Raw genomic sequence first — 27,888 nt, 5'->3', positions numbered from 1 at the left:
AGAACACCTTTGGATAGTTAAAAGATAAAGAGAGTATGACTCCATGGCTGGAACAAAGTAGAACCTCAGACAAGAGGACATCCTGTTCATGAGAGGTTGGCCATCCACTGAAGACACTGTGGGGGGCCGTGAAGGGAGAACAGACATGAGAAAGGCAGAGCCCCGCTCATTGGTCCCCTGGAGAAAACCAAAAAAAGGGCTGTGATCTATGTGATCAGAGATGGAGAAACTAAGAGCCTGGGAAACAAAGAAAAGGGCCTTACTCACTCTTCCTGGACAAGTTAGAGAAGAGGATATTTGAGTTAGATATTGAAAAGTGAGCATTTAGAAGACAGAGAAAAGGCAGGGGACCTTCAGATAATACTAACAGAGAAGTGTGGCATGGAGAGTGAAAGAATGTTCATCCAGTGGCCAGGCTGTAAAGGGTATTTCTCAGGTGCTGTGCTAAGGAGCTGGGCTTCTCCCTCCAGATGCAATGGGGGGCTGTGTAGGCTCCAGAGCAACAGAATGACAGATTAGAACTATGCTTCTGCATCACCATGGAGCACGAACTAGTGAGAAGATTCTCGGCCATGTGGGAACCGGTATCCCACAGTTCTAAGAACATCCCAGAAGGCAACAGATGCAGTGACTTAAACAGGGGCCTACGGAGCCAGGCTCCCGGTCTTCAGATCCCAGCTCTGCCATTCCCAGGTTGAACAAGTTACTGACTGACCCCATGGACAGTTTTCTCATTTGGAAAATGGGGATGATATCAGCAGAGGCCTCTTAGGGCCATTTTGTTGGTTGCGAGCTGGATGAGTTAATATAAGTAAAGTGCTTAGGACAGTGTCTGGCACACAGTAGGGGCACAACACAAGACAGCTGTTGGGATGGCTGCCATCTCTCTTGTCCCCTTGGTTTCCTCTTTCAGCATTGTCATTTCTTCTGAAAGGTGAGCAGCTATGAATCTGAGCAAGAGTGAGCAGGTTTGAGCCAACACTTGCTTAGGAGAGCTGGAACTACATCTGAAATAGTTTGGGGTCTGTAGCTTCTTGTTAGTCCCCAGAATCCCTATAACAGGGATGCTCTAAGACTGTGGTCCTCAAATTCCACTGCATAATAGAATCACCTGGGGAGATGTTATAAATCCAAATGCCCAGGTCCCATTTCAGACAAAATCAAAATCTTTGCAGCTGGGGTACTAGCAGCAGGATTCAAAAAATCCTCTAGGCAATTCCAACCTTCAACCCAGTCTTAGAACAACTGATCTAAGAGTCAAATCCAACAGGAAAGGAAAACATGGCAGAGAGGAAAGCATCCCCACCCTTGAGTGGTGTCATCTGCAGAACTACTTCAGCTCATTATGAAGCCTCTCCTCATTACACCTTACAGGGCAGCTCGGCTGTCACATGGAGTTAGCAGACTTGAAAGTTGCCCTGGATCATTGCATTTGTAACACACCCTTCCAAAGTCTTCTGGAAGCAGGTAAGGGTAGAAAACACCAACAAATACAGCCATGTGGGTAACTCTTGTGGAAAAAGCATTGGGTTGCATGCAGACAGCTGGTTCTGGCCCTAGGCTCTTTCATTAATACTACGTAACTTAAAAAGCATATAACACTTATGCATCAGTTTCTTCAGTAGTGAAATAAAGATAAGAACTTACTTACCCATTAGATAAAGTGTTTTTGGGGTACAAGCCAGAAGACATAGGTCAGCTGTTGCAAAGCATTTTTATTTAACATGTTTTCTAGGTCTTCAACGGAACATGAAAAGTTTAGGAGTGAGAAATGTCCCCTTAAAAATTTTTTTTAATGAGAGAAGGGAGGAGTCAAGGAGTAGAGTTGGTCGGCCACATGAAAGCTCCCTTCAGAGCAGGCTGCAGTGGTGCCTGCCCACAAGGGGTACAAGTGGGGCCAGTGATAGGGCAGGAGCTCAGGGTGTGTCCAAGGGCTGCCCCAGCAAAGACGTTAAGATAGGATATGTTATCTGGGAACAATGGAACAACTGTACCGTTGTCCTAAACCTGAATCTGCCAAGAGGGGATAAGACTCCAGGAAGCATGTCCCCAAACCACTGGCCAGAGTGGCCCCAACAAACCACTGGCCCATTTGTTCATTCCTTTATCTACTTACTCATTCATGTACCTTACAGTAGTGTTTGTCAACTACATATCAAGAATTGTATGGATGTACAAGATTGTAGGAATGCTGGAATGAATAAGGCTCACTCTGCACCCTCAGAAGGGACAAAGATAAGTAGGGCAAACAAGTGGTATTTAAGTACAACACAATGTGCTAAAGTATAATAAAATAACAAGTATAATAGTAAATAGCCACCACTCCTTGATGGCCAACTATGCACAGGCACCATACTTGGTATTTTATATTGAACATCTCAAATCCTTGCTATCTCCTCAAGGTAAGGATCTTTCTGGGGGCAAAGATGGTTGTTATAAGCATTATTACCTTTATTTAACATTTACTGAGTCCTTACTGTGTTGCAGGCACTGTGCTGAGGTTTTGTTTGTCACCAGCAGGGAGGCAGTAATGATTTAGATTAGAGCATGGGCTCTGGGCCCAGATTTGCCTGTCAGTAGCTGGGTGATTTTGAGGAAGTTACTTTACCTCTCTGTGCCTGACGCTGGGTGTGGAGGTCATCTCCAAAATAGAGACTTATGCATTTAACAAATATTTAGTAGGCACTTACCATTTTCCAGGGAATAAAGCACTTAATAAAATTAACAGAAGTCTCTGCATTCCTGGGGTTCATGGGGGGCTGGGGGTGTCAGACTGTCAACAAACAAATGAACAAGTAACTATATGGTGGGTCAGATGATGATAAGTGCTATGGTGATCAATTAAGACAGAAAAAAAAAAGGAAGATGGAGGTGCGAGGTGGGTGTTGTCTGCATAGAGTGGCCAAGAAAGGCTTGTCCAATAAGATGTTTGGGGCTAGATGCGGTGACTCATACCTGTAGTCTCAACATTTTGGGAGCCTGGGCAGCAGGATCACTTGAGCCCAGGAGGTTTACACCAGCCTGAGCAACATAGTGAGACCCCTTCTCCACAAAAAAAAAAAAAAAAAAAAAAAATCAAAAAATTCACCTGGTGTGATGGTGCATGTCTATATTCCCAGCTATTTGGGAGGCTGAGACAGGAGGACCACTTGAGCCTAGGAGGTCAAGGCTGCTGTGATTGCACCACTGCACTCCAGCCTGGATGACAGAGCAAGACCCTGTCTTTAAAAAAAAAAAAAAAAAAAAAAAAGACAAGATGTCCGGCCTCCTTGTGTGTGTGTGTGTGTGTGTGTGTGTGTGTGTGTAGGAAATAGTTTGGGAAAATACTTAAGTAATACTATACAGCAGTTAAAAAATAATGTATGTGTACACACACATATGGACACACAAAGATCTCCAAAATATAATGTCGACTGAAAAAATTGAGATGTTGAAATACTTGATTTTCCCAAGCTCTGAATGCCATGGAGTCCACAGAGCCAGAGACAGCAGGTGGAGGACACAGGGATCAATCCCAAGGGGATGGGCTGCTGAGGCTCCTGCTGTAGGCCGTCTCCTTCTATGAGCGAGTGAATGCCGTGCACTCTAAGTCTCTAGGCAACAGCGTCTTGTGACCCAGCTTCCAGTCTGATTTTGTTCTCTTAGTTCCTTGAAGATACTTACACTGATTTCAAAACAAAACAAATCAAAAGAGCTTCCCTCACCTCCTGACCCCCAGCCTGTGAGAAGCCATGGAGAGCAATTCATGAATGCTGAGTTGCAACGTGAAGTCCTAGGGGCTTTATCCAGCTACAGATCTAACCCACAGGGTGTTTCAAATATTTCTGAAGTTATTGCCTACATCCAAAATGCAGAAATTTTCATTATATTCAAAGTCCAAAAATTAATTTGGCAGCACTGAACGCACCCTCCCACAATACAACATTAAGTGGATGCTAATGGAGGGCTGGCCCCTTTATTTAGGGAAGGCACCCTCCCATTGACCCATCCCCACTCCTTAGAAAGCACCTAGTCCAAGGCTGAGCACAGTGGCTCACGCCTGTGATCCCAGCACTTTGGGAGGCTGAGGCAGGCGGATCACCTGAGGCCAGGAGTTCAAGACCAGCCAGGCCAACATGGTGAAACCCCGTCTCTACTAAAAATACAAAAATTAGCCAGGTGTAGTGGTGCAAGCCTGTAATCCCAGCTACTTGGGAGGCTGAGGCATGAGAATTGCCTGAACCCGGGAGGCAGAGGTTGCAGTGAGCCAAGATTGCGCCACTGCACTCCAGCCTGGGTGACAGAGCAAGATCTTCTCTTAAAATAAAATAAAATAAAATAAACCACCTAGTCCAATCTCCTCATAGATGGTGATCCCACTGCTCAGACAGGTGAGAAGGCTCACACAGCAAGCCAGGGCAGTACCAGAACTACCATTACCACTCAGTATTCCTCACACAAAGACCTGTGTCTCTTCCTCCTGCCAGGCTCCACTCCTTCTTCTTCAGGACCAATTACAGTCTTAGAAAGTAGATGATCCACTTGACATTAGGTGACATGGGGCTAGAGCAAGGCCCTGAGGAGTACCCTGTGTCCTGCACATCTTGGGGGGAAGTGGTGTTCTTATACTGTATGATGGTCCAAACACATTGCAACACTATCGCCATAATTAGTCCAGGCCTGGTCATCAGGAGGACTCTTGCTCAATATTATTCTTTGCTTCTTGGTTTCCACATCCAGAGAAATAATACTTCTCTAAAAATCAATTGCCCCCAGCAACCCACCTACACAGTTCTTGGAAAATATGGGTTAAACATTCTGCCTTACAAAGAAAACAAGGAACAAAGAGGGTGAAGGAAATTCATCACCATGGTCCTGCACTTTGCATTATTCACACCAACCGTTTTTCCAGTCACCAAGTTCAAATGACCCTGTCCCTTGGGGCTGCAAAACTATTTGTACCAACACTTGCTATTAAGGAAGCTTCACATGCTTTAATAAACGGGATTACTCAGTACCAAGAGACGCTAAATGGCTTCAAGAGACTGGAGGTTAGGGGAACTGAAAATGGCATGGAAGGAAGATGCCAGAATAATCAATTTCTGACACAGGAGAAGGAATGGCTGGATGCCAGTCTGCTGCCCAGAACACTGGAGGGACTGTGATACAGGAACTGCAAAACATCAGTCAAATACATAGGTGGCCCCATGAGAATCCCTTCCCAAACTTCCAGAAAAAGGAAGGAGATAGATGGCTCTCCATGATGACATCCAAACTGTTTTAAGAAGAGGCTGCCTCTAGTAACAGGGGATGCTTGACACATAGCAAGTGCTCAGCAACCAATACAAACAGACACACACTAAACACATGCACACACGAACAACACACACACAAACACACACACACGAACAACACACACTCACAAAATACACACACATTCACCACACACACACACAACACACATGCACACACACACCAAACACACGTACACACACACAAACAACACACACAAACACACACACAACACACACACAAAATACACACATACATTCACCAAACACACACATGTACAAAACACACATGCATACACACACAAACACACATACGCCAAACACATACACACCAGACATACACACCAGACACACACACCACACATACATGCCAAACACAAACACACACACATGCACACAAACACAAGAGCACAAACACACACATGCATACAAACAACACACACATACACATATGCACACAAACACAAACAACACATGAGCATAACACAAACATACAAGCATAAACACAGATGCACACACATGCACAAACATGAGCACAGCACAAGCATACAAGCATAAACACACAGATGCATACACATGCACAAACACACAAACAACACACAGACACACATGCGCACACACACAAAAACACATATGCAAACACACATGAGCACAAGCACAAAACACACAAACACAGGCAGAAACACACATATAAGCAGAAACACACATGCACACACATGCACAAACATACACACAATCACACACAAGCACACATAAACATATGCACAAATACACACAAGCACAAAACACACAAACACACATGCACACAAACAACACACACGAGCACAAAGCATACAGAAACACAAAAGCATAAACACACACACAAACATATGCACAAACACACCCAAGCACAAAAGACACACATATACAAGCACACACATGCACAAACATATACACACAAACACATGCACGTAAAGAATACACACACAAATACACAAGCACAAATGTACATACACAAACACACAAGCACAAACAACACACACAAGCACTCACACACAAGCACACACACACAAAAGCACAAAAACACATACAAACACAGAAGCACTCACACCCAAACACATATAACACACACAAACATACACACATAATTTCTGAATCTCTTAATCTGTGCTGTGCGGCCCCATGGACTGGCTCCTCTCTGCCCACAATTGTCTCTTGATGATCATGCTCATATTTAAGGCTTAAATAACTTAAGTCCCAAATAGAAATCAGAATATCCATTTTTGCATAAATTTTGGATATCCAAATTTATCCCTTTCTTCCATGTGTTAGGATTTTCCAGAAAAACAGAATCAGTAGGATGTGTGTATGTTGAAGAGAGAGACAGAAAGAGAGAGATTTTAAGGAGTTGGCTCCTGTGATCATGCGGGCTGGCAAGTCCAAACTCTGCAGGGCAGACCAGCAAGCTGGAGCCCCTAGGAAGAGCTGTTACTGCAGCTTGAGTCCAAAGGCAATGTGGAGTCAGAATTCCCACTTCCCATTTCCTCAGTCTTTTTACTCTTAAAGCCTTCAACTATTGGATGAGGCCCATTCACACTGTGGAGGGTAATGTCCTTTCCTCAAAGTCTACTGATTTAAATGTTAACCTCATTCAAAACATATTCCATGTGACATCTCAACTGGTATTTGATCACATGTCTGAGTACCATGGCCTGGCCAAGTGGACACTCTGGATCTGTACATGCAGCTGCCTCCTTACCGTCTCCACTTGGATGTCTGACCAACATCTCTAACATAACAATTCCACCTCTATCCACAAAAAAACAAATAGGCACTCCTGCTCACCCTGAGGATTCGCCCATATCAATAAATGGAAACTTCATTCTGTAGTTGCACAGGATAATCAACAATCGGGATCATATTTCTTATGGCACCCCATAGCCAATCCACCAGCAAATGCTACCTTTGAGATATACTCTGAATCTGATCATGTCTCACAATCTCCTCTGCTTCCACCAGTCCAGGATTACTGCAATATCCTGGATTACCACAATAGCCTCCTGATTGGTCTGTCTTTCCATCTTTGCCACTTCCAGTCCACTTTCAACACAGCAGCCAGAAGGATCTCATTAAAATGCAAATCAGAACCTGCTAAAAAGTTTCTGATGGTCCCATCTCAACAGAGAAAGAGCCAAAGTCCTTACCAAGACTCCCTCTGAGCCATCTCATCCCTATCTTTTTTGCTCTTTGTGGCTAGACTGTCTCCCCCACCACCATCTCCCCTGAGGTATGGCTGCCTATCTCTCATGACCAGATGGGGCATTTCCTGAAACCCACCCAGCTACAAGGGGAAGCAGCACCCATCAGGGCCTTAGAGGCTGAGCAAGGGCCATGACTTTAGGGCATTAACTTAAGGACAATAGGAAGGGAGGGAACACTGAAAGGTGTTAACTAGAGGACAGGTGGGCACAGGGTAGAATTTGTCTCTTTGGACGATTCCCCAACCAGCTGGTGTAGACTGTTCTCTGAACTGTATTTTAAAAGAGAAGAATTAGGTGGCTGCCAGGTAAGGAAAGGTGGGAGGAGGGAGGAAGGGGGAAAGGAGGTGAGGCAAGAACCTGAGCAGGTGCTCTGCAACCTTCATGAACTCCCCTGCCAAGCAGCTACTATTTCCCACAGCAACAGTCATTGACTCACAGGGAACAAAGGCAGAAAGAAGAAACGGTGTTTGATTGTGGCCAGAAGAAAGAAAGCCTTCCAGTGGCCAAGAGGAGGGGCACCTGGTGCTGAGTAGGTTGGCTCAGCAAATGGAGCTGATCTGTCCCTCCCCTTCCTTCTGCCTCCCTTCCCTCCCTCAGACAGTACCTGAGCACAAAGACACAATGGCTGCAAGATCCCTTCTGTGTTCTGATGACTTGGTTGCAGACATCTGGAGAGGGAGAGAGGAATTACCATCTTTCCTACTGAAGAACATTAAATCTCCTTCCGAAGACCTGCCCAGCTCTCAGCAGGGTGCTTTGTCCACCAGGCCAGATTCAACATACCTATAAGGACTCCTCTTACTGAATCTAGTGAGGCAGGGCTGATCCACTTCTCAGAATCCCTCTCAATTAGCAAGACACAGCCTACTGCAGAGTACATTTTTGCAAGCAATAGAGGATTCCATCCCCAAGGAGTCAACTAGCAGGAACTGGGCCCTGTCAATGAATCTGTGAAATGATCCTAAACAGGCCAAGTGAAGACTGTGCTTCAGGGCAGGACTGGGAAATGGGTGACTTGATTATTTCCAGAGGCTTGTTACTCCAGAGACCAGCACCCTCAAGCCCATTCACGTGCCGTACCTCCCTCTTAGGACTTATCACTGCTGGAAATGACATTCTTTCTTTCTTAGCCTCCCTCACTTGGCTACAGACCCCATTAGTACCATAGATGCATGTGCTGTTCACCGCGGCAACCTCACACCCAGGGAAGTGCCAGGCATGTGGCGATCACTGAATAAATACATGCTGAATAATGACACTGCTCATGCTAAAAGGGGACAAGATAGGATGGAGGCTCCCGGGGAAATGTGGAGCTCAAAGAAACCTTCCATCAGCATTTGATCCAAATTCTTAATTCCAAACAGCAAAATAAAAGTTTATACCAGTGATTCCAATCTCACGACTCCTCCATGGGGGTCCTCAGTCTATTTTTCGAAGGGTCAAGAAGTCTACCAGAAATTTCACCTTCCTTTCCAATAAGACCACAGTTGTCACCTAAAATATCAAGCTTCTTTGTTCGATACTGGCCAGAATTATATCAACTCAGACTGCTGACCCAGATCAGGAACTCCCACTGGCAGATATTTTTAGATAAGAAAGTAGAGGAATAAATACTTAACAATGAAGTTTGTTCGGTTGATAAACTCCCTCACAGGGAAGGAGAACCACTAAAAGGGATTTCTGATATAGCAAATGTTGGGAACCACTAGTCTACACCAGCGGTTCTTCATCAAGGGTGACTTTGCACCCTCACCTGCCCACCAACCCCAGGAATGGCACTGAACTAAATGTGCTGCTGGGCTCTAAGCCACCAACGCGAGCAGCATTTGTGTTTACCTGGAAGGCAGGGGCAGAGACTGAGCTTTGTGTGCTCCTGAGAAGCTCTGTGTCCCACTGAGGCATGGGGTTCAGAACCCAGGCTTCTCAGCAAGGGCAGAGAACCTGGGAGGGTTGGGTGCCCCCTCTGTCTGTGGGCACAGCCAGCCTAGCGTGTATTTACGCTAAAAAATGCATTGAGATCCTCCCTCCAAATGGACTGTACTTACAGGCCAGATGCTTCAAGGCTGTCCCCCACTTCCCTTTCCAAGCCTGTTGCTGACATGGCCTCAGGAATGCAAACAAACTGCAACAACACAATAACAATGACAATTGCATTTCCAGGTGGGGAAACGAACATTCTCTACAGTGAATCAAAGCAAGCTCCCACAAACCCACACCTGAAAAATCCATTAAAAGCATAAATTATAGAATCTCACCTGGGATCACCTCTACTCATTGTGTGACCATGAGTCAGCCAGCCTCTCTGTTCCTCAGTTTCCCCAGTGGGAAGCAGTGATAATGATTACTCCCCTCTGAACATACATGCAAAATGAAAACAAATGGGTGTATGTCCCATCACCAACTGAAAGACACGCGAGGAGACTGTAAAATGGACCCAGTGGCTCCTGCCCCTCAGAGGTGTGGTGACTGCAGGGCCTAAGGCCCCAGCACGGTGCCCAACTTCCCCAGAAGTGCTGGGTCTCGGGCACCCCTGCCTCCTCCCATTGCCTGGGGGAGCCTCCATCTGTGGACCTCTGGCAGTGGCAGTGGCTGACTGGTCAGGAGGAGAGGGGCCCAGGCAGCTATTTGGTGAGAATCTCAACAGCAAGTATGCATCAAAATCATCCCAAATGTCCCAGGGAAGGAGTCCAAATCCATGGTGGGCCTGGAGGCAGCATCCTCAATGCAGCAGAGGCAGGCAGGAATGGAACAGCAGGCTGCAGCCAAGTCCTGGCCCTAATGAAGCCTCAGGTTTCTCTAACAGTCACTTGCTCAACTGTCCTCCAGGAGCTGCTTTGACAGCCTTCTAGTACCTTTCTGGCAAAACCCAGGTGTGGTAACCCTGCAGCAGTTTCCACTCACTCCTACAATGCCTGACAGGTACATGGCAGGGGCGAGATTCCCGTTTACTAAATAAAATAATGATGTATGCTCATGAGTAGCTTACAGAGGTAAAACTAAGGCTGCCTGTGAACTGCAGTGCCTGGGAGGATCAGGAGTGAGTGACTGTTTCAGAATAGCCACTAAACTACTGAGGCCCCAGCACAGTGCCCAGCCCCCCAGAAGCGCTGGGTCTCGGGCACCCCTGCCACCTCCCACTGCTAACTTCTAAATGTCTTATCAATCCTATCCACAAGCCTTAGCCCAGAACACCTCTGCAGACATTGCCCTGCATTGTGACATCCCTGCAGAGAGGTTCTCCAGCATCCAGTGCCCTCCTGTCGATGAGGAGGTGCAAGAGGCAAGGCATGGGAGGAAGGTGCTGGGGTACACACTGCGCTCCAGACAGCCAACTTCATGTGCATTTCACAGCTCAATCCTCACTACCATGCATGAGATGGAAATGACTATTACCCTTATTTTATATCACGATGTTACATCAGATGACAGACAAACCTGGGGCTTTGAGAAGTAACATGGCAAAAGGCCCCTTAACTAACAAAAGGTGAACGTGAACTTGAACAAAAGCACTGGGACTCCAGGGATCTACCTTGGAACCACTGAGCCATTCAGTCTCCTTCATCACTAGGGAAGTGGTGTTAACACTTATAATACCGCAAGGACACATTGTATCAGTTCCTTTTGCTGCTGTAACAAATCATTGCAAACTTGGCAGCTAATAACAACACAAATTTATTCTCTTACCCTTCTGGAGGTCAGAGGCTGAACTAAGTCATAAGGAACTAAAAGCAAGGCATCAGCAGGGCTGGGTCCTTCTGGAGCTCCAAAGGAAAATCAGTTTCTTGTCTTCCACTTCTAGGGGCTGCCAGCATTTCTTGGCTCCTGGCTGCATCACTACAATCTCTGTTTCCATGGTCATATCTCCTTCTCCTCTAGGGTAGTCAATCTCCCTCTGCCTCCCTCTAATAAGGAACCACTAATAAGTAACTAGTTGCGATTGCTTTGGGTCCACCTGAGTAATTCAGCACTCTTCCCATCTCAAGATCCTTAACTTAATCACATCTGCAAAGTCCTTTTCGCCACATGAGATAACAGTCGAAGGTCCCAGGGATTATGGTCATCTTGGGGGGCTGCTGTCCAGCAGACCACATGTGTTGACTTGTCTGTACCCTGCACTGTCTTATTCGTCATCACATTCCCAGCACCTAGCAAGGCTCAATAAATGCAGAAGGAGGGATGAAGGGTAGGAACACAAGCATTCCATCCCTTAGCCCCCCACAGAGTGTGAGAGCAGAGAGAGATGGGCTCAGGTCCAAGGAAGGCTGAGCAGACACATACATACGTACTGGGAACCCTTAGAAATTGCAAGGTGTCAGCACCTCATTGGCTTGAGGACGGAAGTCCCCAATGAGTCATGTGTTTGTTTTCCTAACCCTGTGTGTTCCCACAGCTATTGCAGCCTAAATAGCAGGCCCACAAGCAGCAGGCAGCTCCTCTCATGCCAATTTCCTGGGAACCCAGGCAGGGCTAGAGTAGCCAACAGGTTTACTGCTGTGCCCTGGTGAAGGCACTTTTCCTGCATGACAGCAAACAAAGCCAGACAGAAGAGAAGCCTGCAAATAACTGGATCCTTGCCACAAATGCTTTTATTGCCCCCTACCCCTGCCCGCCATGTGATACTATGAACAGTTGCTTTTCAGGGTAAATAAAATAGCTACTGCTCATGCCAGGACTTTGCAAACATCATCTCTATTCTTTTCAACAAATCAGGCAAATCAAGTGTTTCTACATTTATTTCACAGATGGGGAAACTGTGGCAAAGGCAGCAGTGAAGTCACTTACTCAAAGTCCCCTGCTTGGGAAAAGGCAGAGCAGGGTTTCAAACCTGAACCTGTCAAACTCTAAGGTTGAGCTCTTTCAGCTTTGGCACACATTTGCCAAGTGTGAGGAATAAATTGTGTATATGGAGACGCAGGTCTTGTCTGTGTAACAGAGCCAGGTGTTCCAGCTTCCAAGTTAGAGCTAAGTGATCTGGAGCCCAAGCTCCCTGCTGAACTAAGGGTGTCCCTGCTTGTACCTACATTTGTCCATTTTGCACATGTATGTTTAGCTTCCATGCTGTGTTTGACACTGTAGTGGGCACAGAGGACACAGAGATAAATAAAGGAGCCACAGTCATCCCCTTCAAATGGTTCAGTTGACACACACACCAAGAGATGAGCCAGAACAGCACAGGGTGTTCTGGACCAGAGCAAAGCCCTGGAAGTGTGATGTTCCAAAATGGAGAGTCAGCAACTCCACCCAGGTGGTGAGAACGGTCTTGTGGGAAATGGGTTTCTTCCCCCAGATCCAGAAGGATGAACAGGAGTTTTCCAAGGGAAGAGAATACTAGTTCCTGCAGAGAAAAGGGCATCCTCCTTATAAACCTTTAGTTCACTGGGAAAGATAAATACATCCCTGGATTTATGTTTGGCACAGAATAAGTGTAGAGAGGGAAAGAGGAAGAAGAGGAGGAGGAGAAGGAGGAGAGAAAAGAGGGGGTGGGGGAGGTAGAGAACATCTTGTTTCTATCTCCCTCATTCAAAGTTCTGCACTTTGCTTTTATTAGGCCAAAGGTCAGGGCCAAAAAAAAAAAAAAAAAAAAAAGATGCAGAAGTGCAGATGGTACCACCTGTAAGCTCACAGCTCGGCAGGGTTGGGGAGGTGGCCGGCAAGGCAGACGGCTGCCCAGGCTTCTGACTTTGGCCACCCAGGAATCACTTTCAAATATGTCTTCTTAACATGGGAAAGCAAGTAAAAGTGTGGAGAGAGGCCTCAGGCAGGCAAGTGAAGAAAAGTATTCCTAAGGGAATGGACTTCAGGATACAGGCCAAAGACTTAATTTGGCATCTGGACTCCCTGGGGCTATGCCATGGTGAAGGGGGACAAAGGAGGAGGGGAAGCAGCTCCAATTACACAAGGAGGAATGCCTTACTTCAAGGCCATTATCAAAATCGGAGCCCCAAGTCCGTTTCAGTTCTCAAGACTGGAGATTGGTGAGGCTCCAGCCTGCACACTATGGCTAATTTATGGCTCAAAGGCCCCATTTCTCCATGACCTATCTCAAAAGACCTTCTTCTGAAGACTCCAAAGATTTTACGAAAAATCCTCTGCTATGTTCTAGCCTCTGGGGTGGCCACCCAGGGAAAAGCTTGTGCAAAGCCTGTGGCAATAGCAACCTGTGGAAAGGAGGTCACAATTTCTCTCTCCTAAAGCTTCTTTTCCTTCCAGCCTCCAGCACCCAAGCAACACTGTGAGGGAGAACTGGCTGCAAGAGTCACATAAGTCTGACTTGGGCACAGGTTTGGGTTCATACACACACATACACACACACACACGGGAACCAGGCAGGTGACATTTCAATGCTGGCTGAACCACTGCTCTGTTAGGCAACCTTGATAAAGCCCCCTGGTCCCACAGAGCCTCGGAGAATCATACCATTGATCTCCTTAAGTGGATTGTTGTGTATTCAGTCACTGCTAGGTGCCTGTTAGTCTCTTCTTCTTTCTAACAATGCAAATAGTTTTAAGTAAGGATGACAGCAAAGCTCAGAGAAGCCTGAGGGACAGTTGAGATGACATCACCTGTGATCAAGTGCAAACAGGTCCTGACTCTTCACCCTACCTACACCCTCACCCTCCACCATGTACCTCTGCAGTGCCTTCCCACTCCGACACTCAGTGTGGTGAGGTCACTCGTCTCAGCCAATGGGGTGCTAGCAAAAGAGAGGCCAGCAGAAGCTTGGAAAGGGCTTGCTCACCTAGGAGTGGTCTTGTCTTGCTCTGTGCTTTTCACCATAAGAAGGACATTCCCCCAGCTAGTCTGCTGGTTTCAGAAGGAGATGAAAGACACAGAGGGCAGAGTGGAGACACCCCAGCCACTCCAGCAAAATCACATCAGCCACCAGGCAGCCACACCCCAGACATGGAGGCAGTCCAGCCAAGATCAGCAAGGCTGCTTGGCCAATCTCCCCAGATATGTAGATAATAAATGCTTAATATTGAAAGCCACTGAGATTCTGCAGTTGTTACTTGGCATTGCCGTGGCAAAAATTAATTGATGCAATTATGGTACACCATGATAGAAATATAATATGCATCTCCCAGGGCTACTGATGAGATTAAATGAAATAAATGAAGGTCTTAACTCAATGAATGGTAGCTGTGATCCACCATCTCATAAGAGGGCTTGAGATCACCACTAAGCTGTCTGGAGAGGTCAAGGGAACAGCCTCAGTTTCCTGTACTGAGGGAACAATGAACGTTCATGAAGGAAGCAGGAGTGGGGCAACCTCCTCACCCTTCTTGCTATAGCCCCACAGGTTCCAGCAGCCCTGGGCCCACTCACACAGTCAGGATCCAGAGCTGTAGGCACAGCAGTGTGGGCTGTGACCATTTCTACACCCATGTCCTCCTCCTCAGCTCTGGGCCTCACAGAATCCACCAAATGACTGCTTGGGTCTTCAGCCGTCTCCTAAGGCCCGGTTTCCTGGGATTTCAAAATGACTCTGCCTCCAAGGCTTGTTCTCAGGATCAACAATGAAAATGGATTTGAAATCCCAGCAAGAAGCAGATTGCTATACGAAATGAAGGGATGTCTTCCTCCTTCACCACCGCCATCGCTATCATCGTCATCGTCATCATCGTCATCATCATCATCATCATCACATGGTTGTCCTCACTATCATAATAATTAGGGGAACACAATATTCCAAAGGCTAGGGGGAAGCAATGGGGAGCAAGGTGGCTATAGACCAGTGTTTCACAACCGCAGTGCCCGGTTCAAATGCCGGATTGTCTTCTCATGTGCTGTGAGATCTTAAGAAAGTTACTTAACATCTCTGAGCTTCGATTTTCTCATCTATAAAATGAAGATAACAGTATTACCTACCTCTTAGTGTCATTATGAAGATTAAATGAATATAAAAATCAGTTAAAATAGTGTTTGGCATATATGAAATGCTCAGAAAGTATTAGCTGCTACTGTTATTACTACTGTCACTGTTATCATTATTAGATGCACACACACACAGAGTAGGCACTTTAACTTATCAACCTGTCTAATCCTCACAAAAACTCTAAGAGTTTGGACTCATCCAGTCAGTTTTGCAAGGTGAAGAGCCTTGCTTATCTTCCAGGTTAATGGTTTGTACACAATACCAGGGGCCCTGGCAACATGCAGGCAATCACAGGGCCCAGAAATGCTCCCCGTGCCTCCCTACACCCCATACCTATGATCAGGAAACAGGCTGATAAGCTCCCTGGCAGTTTCCTGGGTCGTTTTCACTTTATTTGTGCTGCTTTCTGCAGCTTTTGTGTTCTACAATGCCCTTGGCTGGGCGAGCAGCCCCTGGGGCATCAAAGGCCCCGCTAGCAGCAAATACAAAGCCACAGCAGTGCCAAGGGTCCCTCCCCTGCCAGCCACCCGCCACCCGCCACGCAGCCCGGGAGATTCACAAGAAGGAGGTGCCCAGCCTCCTAACCACTCCAGGTGTTACTTAACCCTCAGCCTTGTGATCTGTCCCGGAACAGGCCAGGTGCGCCAACCCCAGTGTGACAGGCAGGGCTGATGTCCAAGTTGCTCCTGGACTGAGGGCAGCAGGCAGATAGCTGTCAACACGATGGTTTGGAGAACTCTGGCGTGAAAGAGCTCAGAAAAGCTTCATAGGGAGGGTGCTGTCTTGAATCCAGAATGGAGAGATCCCTGTTTCCACAATTCGATAGTCATTTACTGAACACTTGCTCTAGGGCAGGCCTGAGACTGGGGCTGAGGGATTCAAAGACAATCTGACATGGTCCTGGACTTGGGTACAGAAGCTAGTGAGGGGGCCATGTAGAAAGACATGTTCAATGCTGTGATGAGCTTTGAGCAAGAAATGAGATAAAAAAGAAGACTGAACTTCCTGTGTCTATTCACTCAGTAACCATTAACAGAATGTCCACTTTGCGGCAGATGCTGGGGAGATGACAGTAAGTGAGGCACACAGTCCCTGTTCTTAAGAAACTTATGTTCTTGTTGACTCTGCCTTGGGGAACTCCAAAAGCCTTCCCAGAGAAGCTTCTGGATGTCAGCTGTGCCTCAAGTAGCGTAATTTTGGGGAACTTATGTTGCATCTCAGCACTTCCAGGTCCTCAACTGTAAAATGGATATAACATGTTTGTATTATAACATACCAGGTGGCCCTGAAATATTTTCCTGCAGAAAAATTCCCTAACAGAAAAAAAATTCAACTTACATTAAATGACAAAAGCTGGTTACAAAACCAGAGGAACCTATTTTTTACTTTTTCAAATATATGTATATGCAAGAATCTGTATTTAATATGAAATGAAATATATATGAAAAGTACATAAAATGCATTACATATGTACATAATATAATAGGCATGCACTGTTATGTCCATATAAACTATTATTACACATGGTTATAAACTAGCAATTCTAGTGTGTGTAGGGGTATGCATACGTGTGTGTACATGTGCACACATGAGTATATACGTTGGTAGGATAAAAAGGTTTTTTTAATTTTTCTTTTTCTTAAGATGGCATCTCATTCTGTCACCCAAGCTGGAGTGCACTGACACAGTCACAACTCACTGCAGCCTCTAACTCCCAGGCTCAAGTGATCCTTCCTCTTCAGCCACCAAGTAGCTGAAACTGCAGGTGCCCACCACCATGTCCAGCTAATTTTTTAAAAAAAATTTGTATAAAGACAAGATGTCACTCTGTTGCTCAGGCTGGTCTCAAGCTGCTGGGCTCAAGCAATCCTCCCATCTCAACCTCCCAAAGTGCTGGGATTAGAGGCGCAAGCCACAGCACCCAGCAACAAGTGTTTTTTTGTTTGTTTTTGAGACAGAGTCTCCCTCTGTTGCCCAGGCTGGAGTGCAGTGGCGCGATCTCAGCTCACTGCAACCTCCACCTCCTGGGTTCAAGTGATTCTCCTGCCTCAGCCTCCCGAGTAGCTGGGACTACAGGTGAGCGCCACCACACTCAGCTAATTTTTGTATTTTTAGTGAAGACGGGGTTTCACCATGTTGGTCAGGCTGGTCTTGAACTCCTAACCTCGTGATCCACCTGCCTCGGCCTCCCAAAGTGCTGGGATTACAGGCGTGAGCCACTGCGCCCGACCACAACAAGTATTTTTTAAGTTTTCTTTCACTTATCTGAATTTCTTAAATTGTGCAGTCAGCATGTACTACTTTTGAAATTTAGAAAATAGGAGGCCGGGCACAGTGGCTCACACCTGTAATCCCAGCACATCGGGAGGATGAGGTAGGCAGGTTGCTTGAGCCCAGGAGTTCGAGACCAGCCTGGGCAACATAGTGAGACCTCGTTTCCTGCAAAAAAAAGTCAAAAAATTAACTGAGGGTGGTGGTGTGCACCTGTGGTCCCAGCTACTTGGAAGGCTGAGGTAGAAGGATTGCTTGAGCTTGGGAAGCCAAGGCTGCAGTAAGCAGTGATAGGGCCACTGCACTCTACAAAAAATAAAATAAAATAAAAAATTAGCCAGCCATGGTGGTGGTGCTGTAGTCCCAAGAGCTGCTTGGGAGGCTAAGGTGGGAGGATTACCTGAGTCCAGGAGTTTGAGGCCAGCCTGGGCAACATAGTAAGACCCCATCTCTATAAAAAATAAAAAAATTAGCCAGGTGCAGTGGTATGTGCCTGTAGTCCCAACTACTTGGGAGGCTGAAGTGGGAGGATTGCTTGAGCCCAGGAGGTCAAGGCTGCAGTGAGCTGAGGTCACATCACTGCACTCCAGCCTGGGTGACAGAGCAAGACCCTGTCCCCAAAATAATAATAAATAACATTTAAAAATTTAAAAATAGGAACAGGAGACCCCTCTTTCACACGAGTCTTTTAGGCTCCAATGCTCCTCAGCTACTAGAATGATGATCCCCCACATATTAACAGTGCTCCCCACAACTCCTGTTGAAGACTTAGCTTTCAATGTGCTAACCTACAGTATTCATCACCCTTCACTGTGCCGGTGAACTGGGTGCTCTATGCTCCCCACTTACAGAAGAGAAAACTGAAGCATGAAGCAGATAGGTCCCTAGCTAGAGATGGCAGAGTGAGGCGCTCGACACTCATCTGAAGCCAAAGCCAGCGCTCCTACCCTTTGCCCAGTCCTGCCTCTCCTCAGAGAGCTCAGAACCCAGCCAGGCTATTCCTGCTGCCAGTTCTCCTTTGTGGAGACAGAGGCTGTGGGATGCACTGCCTGGGACAAACCAGAGGGCTTCACTATGGAGAACAGGGAGCCTGGGAAAGGACTCTGGGCTGTGGGAACAGCCCCAGCCGGCGGCCCTGGACGCAATGCCCATGGCAGCTGAGGAGAACGTCCAGGCATTTCTGTCCCCATGTGAATGGGCCTGGGAGCAGCCAGGTCCCAGGAGCCAGAAAGGCGGGAAGCAGCTGCCAGCGCGCCGGCACCAGCACCCTGCCTTGCACGCTCGGGCCAGCTTGGTTGGCTGCCTGTCAGGGCTTCAAAGGAGTGTGCAATGCAGGCTGGGGGACCTGGCTGGACTGGTTTGCCTGAAACTGAGGTGGCTGAACAAAAGGAGGCCGTGTGGGCTGGTTTGGCGGGAGCCCATGGCGGGACGGAGGGCAGGAAGCGGGAGACAGCAGTGGGAGGGCTGGGGAGAGATGCAAGGTGCACTTGGCACTGGGCAGCCTACGCCTGCAGGAGGGGACCAAACGCCAGCTGGGGGCCTCAGGTATGACCCACATACAAGGGAAACAGGCTCAGGGAAGGCTGTGCCTTGGCAGGAGATGGCCAGCAAAGTGCAAACTCTTGTGCTGGTTAAACTCCAAGGGATTCGGTGCAGCATCTGTGCATTCTGGGAAATTCATTGAGTCATTTCTCCATTCATCCAACAGTGGCTGAACACTCACCATGAGCCAGCACTCAGTAGTGCTGAGAACCTAGCTGGGGGCCAGAACACCAGGGCCCCTACCTTGGCCACCTTGCACAGTGCCACAGCCCAGGGAGGTAAGAACCCAGGGTCTCTCCAGGATGAAGAGAGGGCAGAGACTTGTCACATGGCACAGAGCATAGACACAATGCCTGGGCTCCCTGGTGATTCCATCACTGACTCTGGGACTCAAAGCCTATGACTTCATCCCCTGAGCCTCAGTGCCCATCATTCACTATATGCTCAGTAAGTGTTGGCCAGGCAGTCAAGCCCATCAGTGCATGGGTAGGAGTGGGTAAACCCAGGATATAGGATGCCTGTCCCCACCCAAGTTCCCTTCTGACTGCATCCTGCCCACTCCCAAGGGAATCACCACCTTGTGGATGAGAGGTTCCACTCTCCAGGGACCTCAAACAGTGAAGTCCTGGGCACAGAGCCTGGCACTCTAGGTGTCCAGCTAAGGGGAGCACTGTTAGTGCTGCCGGGGAATACAACACGGGGAGGAGCAGTCACTTGACTTCAGAGCCACACAGGCAGGGTTGGGACCCAGATCCAAGGGACTCGGAGCCTGGCTTTTTCCTCAACTTCAAGCCAGCACCAAAGAGAAGGTCACAACCTGACCCCTGTCTCTGAGATTCTTATGTAAGAACAGAGGGAGATCCACACATAAATGGAAGCAGGGGAACCGTGCATGGTGTCTTGTAATCAACGGTCACAACAGATGACCCATTAGAGAACTCAAGAAGATCAAGGAAGGCAAAGAGAGGGGCTGGGAGATGGCAGACAAGAACGCCTCAGTGCACAGGCCTGGGAGTCAGGGGTCCCGGATTCTGCTCCAGACTCTGCCATCTCTTCTATGGAATGAGGCCGGTCACATTCCCCACAGAGCTTCTTCTCATTTGGTAAATGAGAGGGCAAGAGCAGAGGATCCACAAGGTCTTTCTTTGCACACTACAGTTCTGTGCTTCCAGAGGGAGGGTAGGTGGGAGACTATAAGGAGAAGGCCAATATTTGAACTTTTCTGGCCTCTCGAACAGGATCAGCAGAGCTGGAACAGCTCTGGGTGCTGCCTGCCCTCCCAGGGGTCTAGCCAGCCTCCTCACCCTCCAGCCTGCCCTGGTGCAGCTGATCTCAGTCGTAAGCCAAAGTGGCATGCAGAGAGATAGGTTGCAGAGATGGAGACAGAGGGATCTGGGCTCATTTTCTACCCACTGCTAGATGTGGGGCTTGGGGAAAGATATTTCTCCTCTGTGAGCCTCAGCTTCCTCGGGTGTAAATATGGACGAGAATAACATCTGCTGCAAAAGGTTGTCAGAGAGATTAAATGAGAGCCCAAACAAAAAACAGCGCAGAGAAACATGAATTCCTCTCTCCCTACTCTCACTTTATTTGAGCACAAGCCCTTTGAATAAAAAAAAAAATACAAATAAAAAAATAAAAAGTCTTCTTAAATGTCCACTACTACAAAACAAGAGTGAATCAGAAAGAAGGCTGGGGCTGGGCGCGGTGGCTCACGCCTGTAATCCCAGCACTTTCGGAGGCCGAGGCAGGTGGATCACTTGAGGTCAGGAGCTTGAGACCAGCCTGGCCAACATGGTGAAACCTCGTCTCTACTAAAATTGCAAAAATTAGCTGGGTGTGGTGGTGCACACCTGTAATCCCAGCTACTCTGGCAGGAGAATCACTTGAACCCTGGAGGCAGAGGTTGCAGTGAGCTGAGATCACAACATTTCACTCCAGCCTGGACAACAGAGCAAGAGTCTGTCTCAAAAGAAAAAAAAAGGAGGCTGGACTTTCATAAGGAAGATCTGGGCTGCAGTCTCTGCTCTGATATTTATTCTACATTAAGGCACTGGGGGAGCTACTCAAGCTCTCTTGGTCTCAGTTGCCTCACCTGTAAAATGGGGCTAAAAACAATGCTCCATTCAGAGGGTTTGGGAGACCTTAAGTGAGCTAATGTATGTGAAAATGCTTTGGAAATCAGGAAGCTTTCAACACGTTAATTATTGCAATGCTCTGTCTTAGCAAGGCAGATCCTCTTGTAAGAAACAGCCTTGGAAATAGTCTCTCACATAGTTCCAACAGGAAGGGAGCTATATTGAGATTCTGCACGAATTTAAATCTTCCCTAACATCTAATCAAAGGCAGGCAGTATGACAAATTCTTTCTGATGTGGCCCAAATGGTCTGGGAATGGTGCAAGACTGGGCATTTGGAGAAGGGTGCCTGGGGTGAGCTGGACAGGAGACTCTCTCCCCTGAGGGCTGAAGGTGCCTGGTGCAGGGCTCTCAAGGCACCTTGTCAGTGTTTGTTCTGTGCACATTGAGCAGGCCTCCTGCCTTCTCCTCGGGTACATTAGGTGATGGTGGGATTATTACCTGCCTGACAGGTAGTTGAGAGACAGGGGTACATAGAGGGCAAGAAACAGCTCCTCAGAGAAGCTGCCAGCCCAGCAGCTGGCCCCCGAGGCCCGGAACACCCAGGGTGCAATGACGGAAGGCATCCTGCTTCCATACCCCAAACCACTGAGCAAATACACAAGTGTGGCAGGTGCCCGGGGCTGCTAGCCAAGTAGGGCTCCTGCCTGGCCAGCGCCAGCCCAACCAGCTCCCTGGCACTGCTCCCACTCTCTGAGCTGGCAGGCAGAACAAAGGATAGGTAGATGCCGGGGCAGTCAGCATGAGGGGCTTCTCTCCTCAGATCCTTGGAGCTGTTGTCTAGAAATGGCATGTCTGGGGCTGGGCACAGTGGCTCATGCCTGTAATCCCAACACTTTGAGAGGCCAAGATGGGATCACTTGAGGCCAGGAGTTTAAGATCAGCCTGGTCAACATAGTGAGACCCCACCTCTATAAAAATAAATGAATGAATGAATGAATGAATTGATTAGAAATGGTACACCTGCAGCTAGCCAGCCCTCGGGCCTCTTCCCAAAAGGCATCCTCCTCATGATGCTGACTTGCTTCCCTGAAGACAGCACAGGAGCATAGGAGCAGCTCAGGTGTTCCCTAGTGCATCTTTTGTTGTTGTTGTTAAACTACAGTGCTTCTTTTAAGGTGCTCACGTGGAGACCTAGAAACTGATAATGCCTCCATGGGAAACTTTTTTCTTTGAGACAGGGTCTTACTCTGTCACCCAGGCTGGAGTGCAGTGACACAATCATGGCTTGCTGCAGCCTGGACCTTCCTGGGCTCAGGTGATCCTCCCACCTTAGCCTCCTGAGCAGCTGGGACTACAGGCACGCACCACCATACTAGGCTAATTTCTGTTATTTTTTTTGTAGAAACGGGGTCTCGCCATGTTGCCCAGGCTGATCTGGAATTCCTGGGCTCAAACCATCCACCTGCCTTGGCCTCCCAAATTGCTCCCCAAAGTGCAGGGATTACAGGCATGAGCCACTATGCCAGCCCTCCACAAGCAATTTTTATCCAGGAATTTCAGTGACACCCACTGGCCCATGAGATCTCAATAAGTCACACCAAGGGCCCTGGAAGGGGTATCAGGTAATCTGGTTACACTCACTGCCATGTAGCCTTGGGCAGGCCACTTCCATTCACAGGTGCAATTCCTTCATTGATAAACAGGAGCTTCACCTGGATGCCTGCTGCGGGCTCTGCAGACGGTGGTGGGGTGTTAAGAGGCTGTCGTTTGCTGTGAGGTAGCTCTGGATCTAGAAGTTCGAGCTGTTACCTCCTTAGCTGTGTGCTCTCTGATCATCTATTTGATGTCTCTGAGCTGTTTTGTCCCCTTTAAAAATCAGGAGAGCAATTTTTCCATGCAGAATAGATAAGAAGTGCCTGGTGTAGAGCAAATGCCCAAAATATGTGGACTGCTGTTTCTTTTGTTCACTCATGCTGTGTTCTCAAACTGATACTGATGTCAAGCTGTTTTCTCCTTGAAGAATATAACAGGCTTGCCTTGAAGCCAGGGACCCAAATTACTCCGTAGATCAATTGACATCTCACGTAAAACTAGGAACCTAGCTACTTCACGTCTCTCTCTCTGAACGTCCAGCAAATGGCATTTCCACTCTTAAAGAATTTCAAGTGAGTGGCAGTGATTGCAGCCTACTAGAGATGTTCTGAATAGAGAAATCAGGTGCAAAGGGGTTACATAATTTATCCTTATAAGACCATTCGGTCATTCCAAAAGTAGTTGATGTATCAGGCAATGCATGTAGCACTAACCAACCCATGCCCTGGCAGGATTTGAATCCAATAGTTATTACTATTGTAATAGTAATAGTTATTACTGAGTTTCCCACTGTATCTATTACCAAAACAATGGTGCACAACAAGCTCAGTGGCATAAGCACTAAGTGTCCACATATCTGCGTGGTCAAGTAGGTAGCTTTGGTGATGTTGGCTGGGCTCACATGGAGGTCTAGGAGTTGGCTGGCTGTCAACTGATCTAGGTTGGTGTCAACTGGGACCATTAGAGCACCTGAGTTATGTTTTATGTGTTATTCTTTCTTCTCCCGGAACCAGTGACTAGCCCTGAAATCCCTTTTCATGGTGATAAAAGAGATTCAACAGTGGAAATGGAAACAGTATTTCAAAGCTCAGCTTGCAGCCGGATACAGTGGCTCATGCCTATAATCCCAGCACTTTGGGAGGCCAAGGCAGGCAGATCACATGAGGTCAGGAGTTTGAGATCAGCCTAGCCAACATGGTGAAACTCTGTCTCTACTAAAAATAACAAAAATTAGCCCGGTGTGGTGGCACACTCCTGTAATCCCAGCTACACGGGAGGCTGAGGCAAGAGAATTGCTTGAACCCAGGAGGTGGAGTTTGCAGTGAGACAAGATCAGGCCACTGCACTCCAGCCTGGGCCACAGAGCGGGACTCTGTCTTAAAAAAAAAAAAAAAAAAAAAAAATCTCAGCTTGCATCATGTCTACTGACAGCTTATGAGACACAGTCAGTCCAGAATGAGATACAGGGAATGAGTGAAGAGTTAGGGCCATTCCTGTAATCAGTTTACCACATCATTTTATAGATGAAGAAGGGAGGGTCCATATAATTATGGTACTTACATAAAGTTACTGAGCTCAGTATCTGAGTCAGGATTTGAACTTGGTCTATTTCAACTGTACCAAGTTCCATGCTGCTGCCATCAGATATCATGGGTACAAAGGAGAGGCAGCAAGAACTTGGAAGGCCAAGAGTGAACCGGACACCAGATTTGGCCCTGCCAGGAATTCTTCAGTGCATCTCATGTGTGGAAGGCCTTTGTGAGTGCAGAGAAATGCCTTCCTGGCCCAGGTGGAGATCTAGCACAAGCTCTGGCCAACAAAAGCTATCCTCACCCTATACAGAATGAAAGCAAATAGCATGGAATTAAATAGCCGCAATCAACCAGCAGCTTTATTTGGGAGAGTGGATACGAATTAAGCAGTTCCTCAGAGAAGAATGCAACTTTCCCTTTATTTCTAAGCCCCATAAATCCAGGGTAAAGGTCAAGCCAAGACTCCAAGTTAATTGATCCACTCCCACCCCCTCCCCACCTTAAAATGTCCTGGTTTTACTGGGGATAAGGAGAGCACATTGTAACTCACCTCCATACAAGGCCTGCAGCTCTGCTGGGTTGACATAGGAAAGAAAAGGACAAACAGGGTCTAGAGCTGACACCCAGCATCTGATTCAGTGGTTCTGGGCAGGAGCACAGAAGCTGACTTTTCTTTTTTTTTTTTGAGACAGAGTCTTGCTCTGTGGCCCAGGCTGTGGTGCAGTGGCATGATCTTGGCTCACTGCAACCTCTCCCTCTCGAGTTCAAGCGATTCTCATGCCTCAGCATCAAATAGCTGGGATTACAGGAACGTAATGTTTCCCCACTCCTGCACTCTCCCTCACTCCCAGCACCTTCTGTAATGCCACAAACATAATGATGCATGCCATCTGAGCTCAGACGCTAATCAAGAATGAAGGAGAAAGGACACTGAAGACCTCCCTGCCATATTAGGCATATTGCCTACAGTTGTTCATTAAAATAGCACATAAATGAGTATTTATTCAGTTCTTTTTGCACTATTTTAAGATGGATGTCTCCAAGGACTTGAAAAATCCCAGGAGTATTTTTAGCACACTCACCCTGCAACAGCATTTCTGTTTGTGGGGGCTGCTTACACTGAGTATAAAGATGGCCTAGACAGGCCGGGCGCTGTTGCTCACGCCTGTAATCCCAGCACTTTAGGAGGCCAAGGTGGGTGGATCACGAAGTCAGGAGATAGAGACCATCCTGGCTAACATGGTGAAACCCTGTCTCTACTAAAAATACAAAAAATTAGCCGGGCATAGTGGCGAGCGCTTGTAGTCCCAGCTACTCGGGAGGCTGAGGCAGGAGAATGGCGTGAACCCAGGAGGCGGAGCTTGCAGTGAGCCGAGATTGCGCCACTGCGCTCCAGCCTGAGCAAAAGAGCTGGACTCCGTCTCAAAAAAAAAAAAAAAAAAAAAAAAAAAAAAGCACAAGTCCTGGGGAATCCGACTGGAGAGGCAATGCCCCTGTCCCCAGTAGAGATTGTGAATCCTAGGCTGGGGGTTGAATCCTAGGCTGGGGGATGTGCCCTGGATTCAGTAGGAACAGGAAGCCCACAGGATGTCTGTAGCTAGGGAGCGATGGAAGCAAAGCTGCACTGCAGGAAGATGCATCTGGAGGCAGTATGAAGGATGGTTGGGCAGAGGGAGGGCCTGGAGTTGAGAAGACCCCTAAGGAAGCTACCAAAACATCCCAGGGGGTCTGAAATAGGAAGCCAAGGCCCACACTGCAGTGGTAAAAATCCACCAAGCGGTGATTATAGGCAGGTGGGGGACATGAAGTGTTTGGAAGATGTTAGAACCTGTTCATTCAGGAGCAGCAGGGCAAGCTGGGCTGAGACACGTGAAAGTGAACTGCCGGGACTTGAGGGTCCCCTGTGAAGGTGCAAACACGCTCTGGAAAAAGAGGGGCCTGGAGTCTGCATTCCCAAACACTAGGATCCTGTATTAATTTTCTACAGCCACTATAACAAATTACTACAAACTTACTGGCTTAAAACAACACATATAATTACCTCAGTGCTCCTTAGGTCAGAATGTGGGTTGGCTCAGCTGGTTTCCCTGCTCCTGGTTCACGAAGCTGAATTCAAGGTGACAGCGGACTGGGCTCCTATCAGGAGGTTCTGGAAGGATCCTCTTCCAAACTTATTCATGTTGCTGAATTCAGTTCCCTGCAGCTGTAGGCCGGGGGTCCCCACTTCTCTGTTGCCTGTTAGCTAGGGGCCACCGTTAGCAACCAGTCTCTCCCTCCAGTTCCTACAAGTGGGCCCCACATTTCAGAGCCAGCAGTGGCACATCAACTCCTTCTCACACTTAGAATCTTTCATGGCATCTTCCTGATCACAGTCAGAGAAAACCTCTGCCTTTAAGGGCCCGTGTGATTGGATTGGGCCCACCTGGATAACCAAGGCTACTCTCCCTATTAGAAGTCAATTGATTAGCAACCTTAATTACAACTGCAAAGTCTCCTTTGCCATATAAAGTAACATATTCATTCATGGGCATAACATCAGAGATGAGGGCGTAGGCATCTTTAGAGAGCCATTCTGTTTACCAGAGCTTCTCTGCTTCTCCACAGGAAACAGGTTGAGACATCACACAATAAATCATAAGGGGTAGAGAGCCCTGCCACAGAAGGAGGCCTGGGTTCTAAGCATCATGGAGAAGAAGGACTTTACCCAGCCTCAGTGAGGGGTGGTGGAAAAGACGAAAATCAAGAAACATTTCCCAAAAGAAAAATGAGATTCTCTGATGGAACCTGGAATTGAGCAGAGCAAAGGGATGTGTTGCCAGCAGAGTTGATTAGGCTACAGGTCATTGGAAGAACATATTTAGAAGAAACCGAAGCTAGAGTGAACTCCAAGTAAATGCCAAAGTTTACTGCTTTGTCCACTGCAAGTGGACAGCATTGCAGGAGCTAGCCTCTGAGTGCCAAGCTGCTGCCATTCCCGTCTCCTGGGGGACCGATTCTGCCTTTCCAGAAGCAACACAGTGCGCCTTCATGGAAACCCCATCCCACAAGTGAGAGAAGCTAAGTGAATCTGCACATGCTGGTCTAGGAAGACATCCGTGATACTGTAAATAAAAATGGCATGCTTATCAATACCATTGCAAGTTTCCATTTCCTGCCTCCCTCAAAACGAAGTACAAAAAAGCAAACGTTGTGAGCATGTATGCGCTTGCAAAAGCTGATTGTTAAATATTCAAGAAATTTGCGAACTTGTTTTTAAAGCTTTGTTTGCCTGAAATCGGCAGTGGTGGGATTTCGCCATTGAAATCGACAAACCTACAATTCAGAGTTTTTGTTTCTCCTCTTGAGAAGTTTAACAGTGCACCACTACGTTTGCATAAATTACCAAATTGATAACAGGGATTATCTCAAGAAGGGGCGGGATGGGTTTCAAGCTGGTGTTGGTTACTCTCCCTTCTTTATATTATTAATTTTTAAAACTGGTGCA

The 27,888-nt window shown here is 47.4% G+C and overlaps 2 long non-coding RNA genes across 30 annotated transcripts in view; one reads left to right on the top strand and one right to left on the bottom strand.

Moving 5' to 3' along the window:
• Positions 1-27,888, bottom strand: part of LOC100457480 (uncharacterized) — a 215,420-nt gene that overhangs the window by 60,756 nt on the left and 126,776 nt on the right. For 23 of the 29 annotated variants that reach the window (XR_010141317.1, XR_010141315.1, XR_010141309.1 and 20 more), the window contains 2 exons: positions 9,556-9,632; positions 8,115-8,178 (listed from right to left, as the gene is read on the bottom strand). The exons of 5 other annotated variants lie outside the window; for them this stretch is intronic. This is a non-coding gene — a long non-coding RNA (uncharacterized LOC100457480). The remainder of the gene's footprint in view (positions 1-8,114; positions 8,179-9,555; positions 9,633-27,888) is intronic. One more of the 29 variants, XR_010141323.1, reaches the window with a different exon arrangement.
• Positions 594-27,531, top strand: LOC129047543 (uncharacterized). Its single transcript, XR_008509298.2, has 3 exons — positions 594-934; positions 1,375-1,467; positions 27,009-27,531. It is a non-coding gene; the product is annotated as an uncharacterized LOC129047543 (long non-coding RNA).

The sequence above is a fragment of the Pongo abelii genome, chromosome 7, assembly GCF_028885655.2.
Source record: "Pongo abelii isolate AG06213 chromosome 7, NHGRI_mPonAbe1-v2.0_pri, whole genome shotgun sequence".
Taxonomy (NCBI): Eukaryota; Metazoa; Chordata; class Mammalia; order Primates; family Hominidae; genus Pongo; species Pongo abelii.
This window is presented reverse-complemented; position numbering and strand designations above follow the sequence as displayed.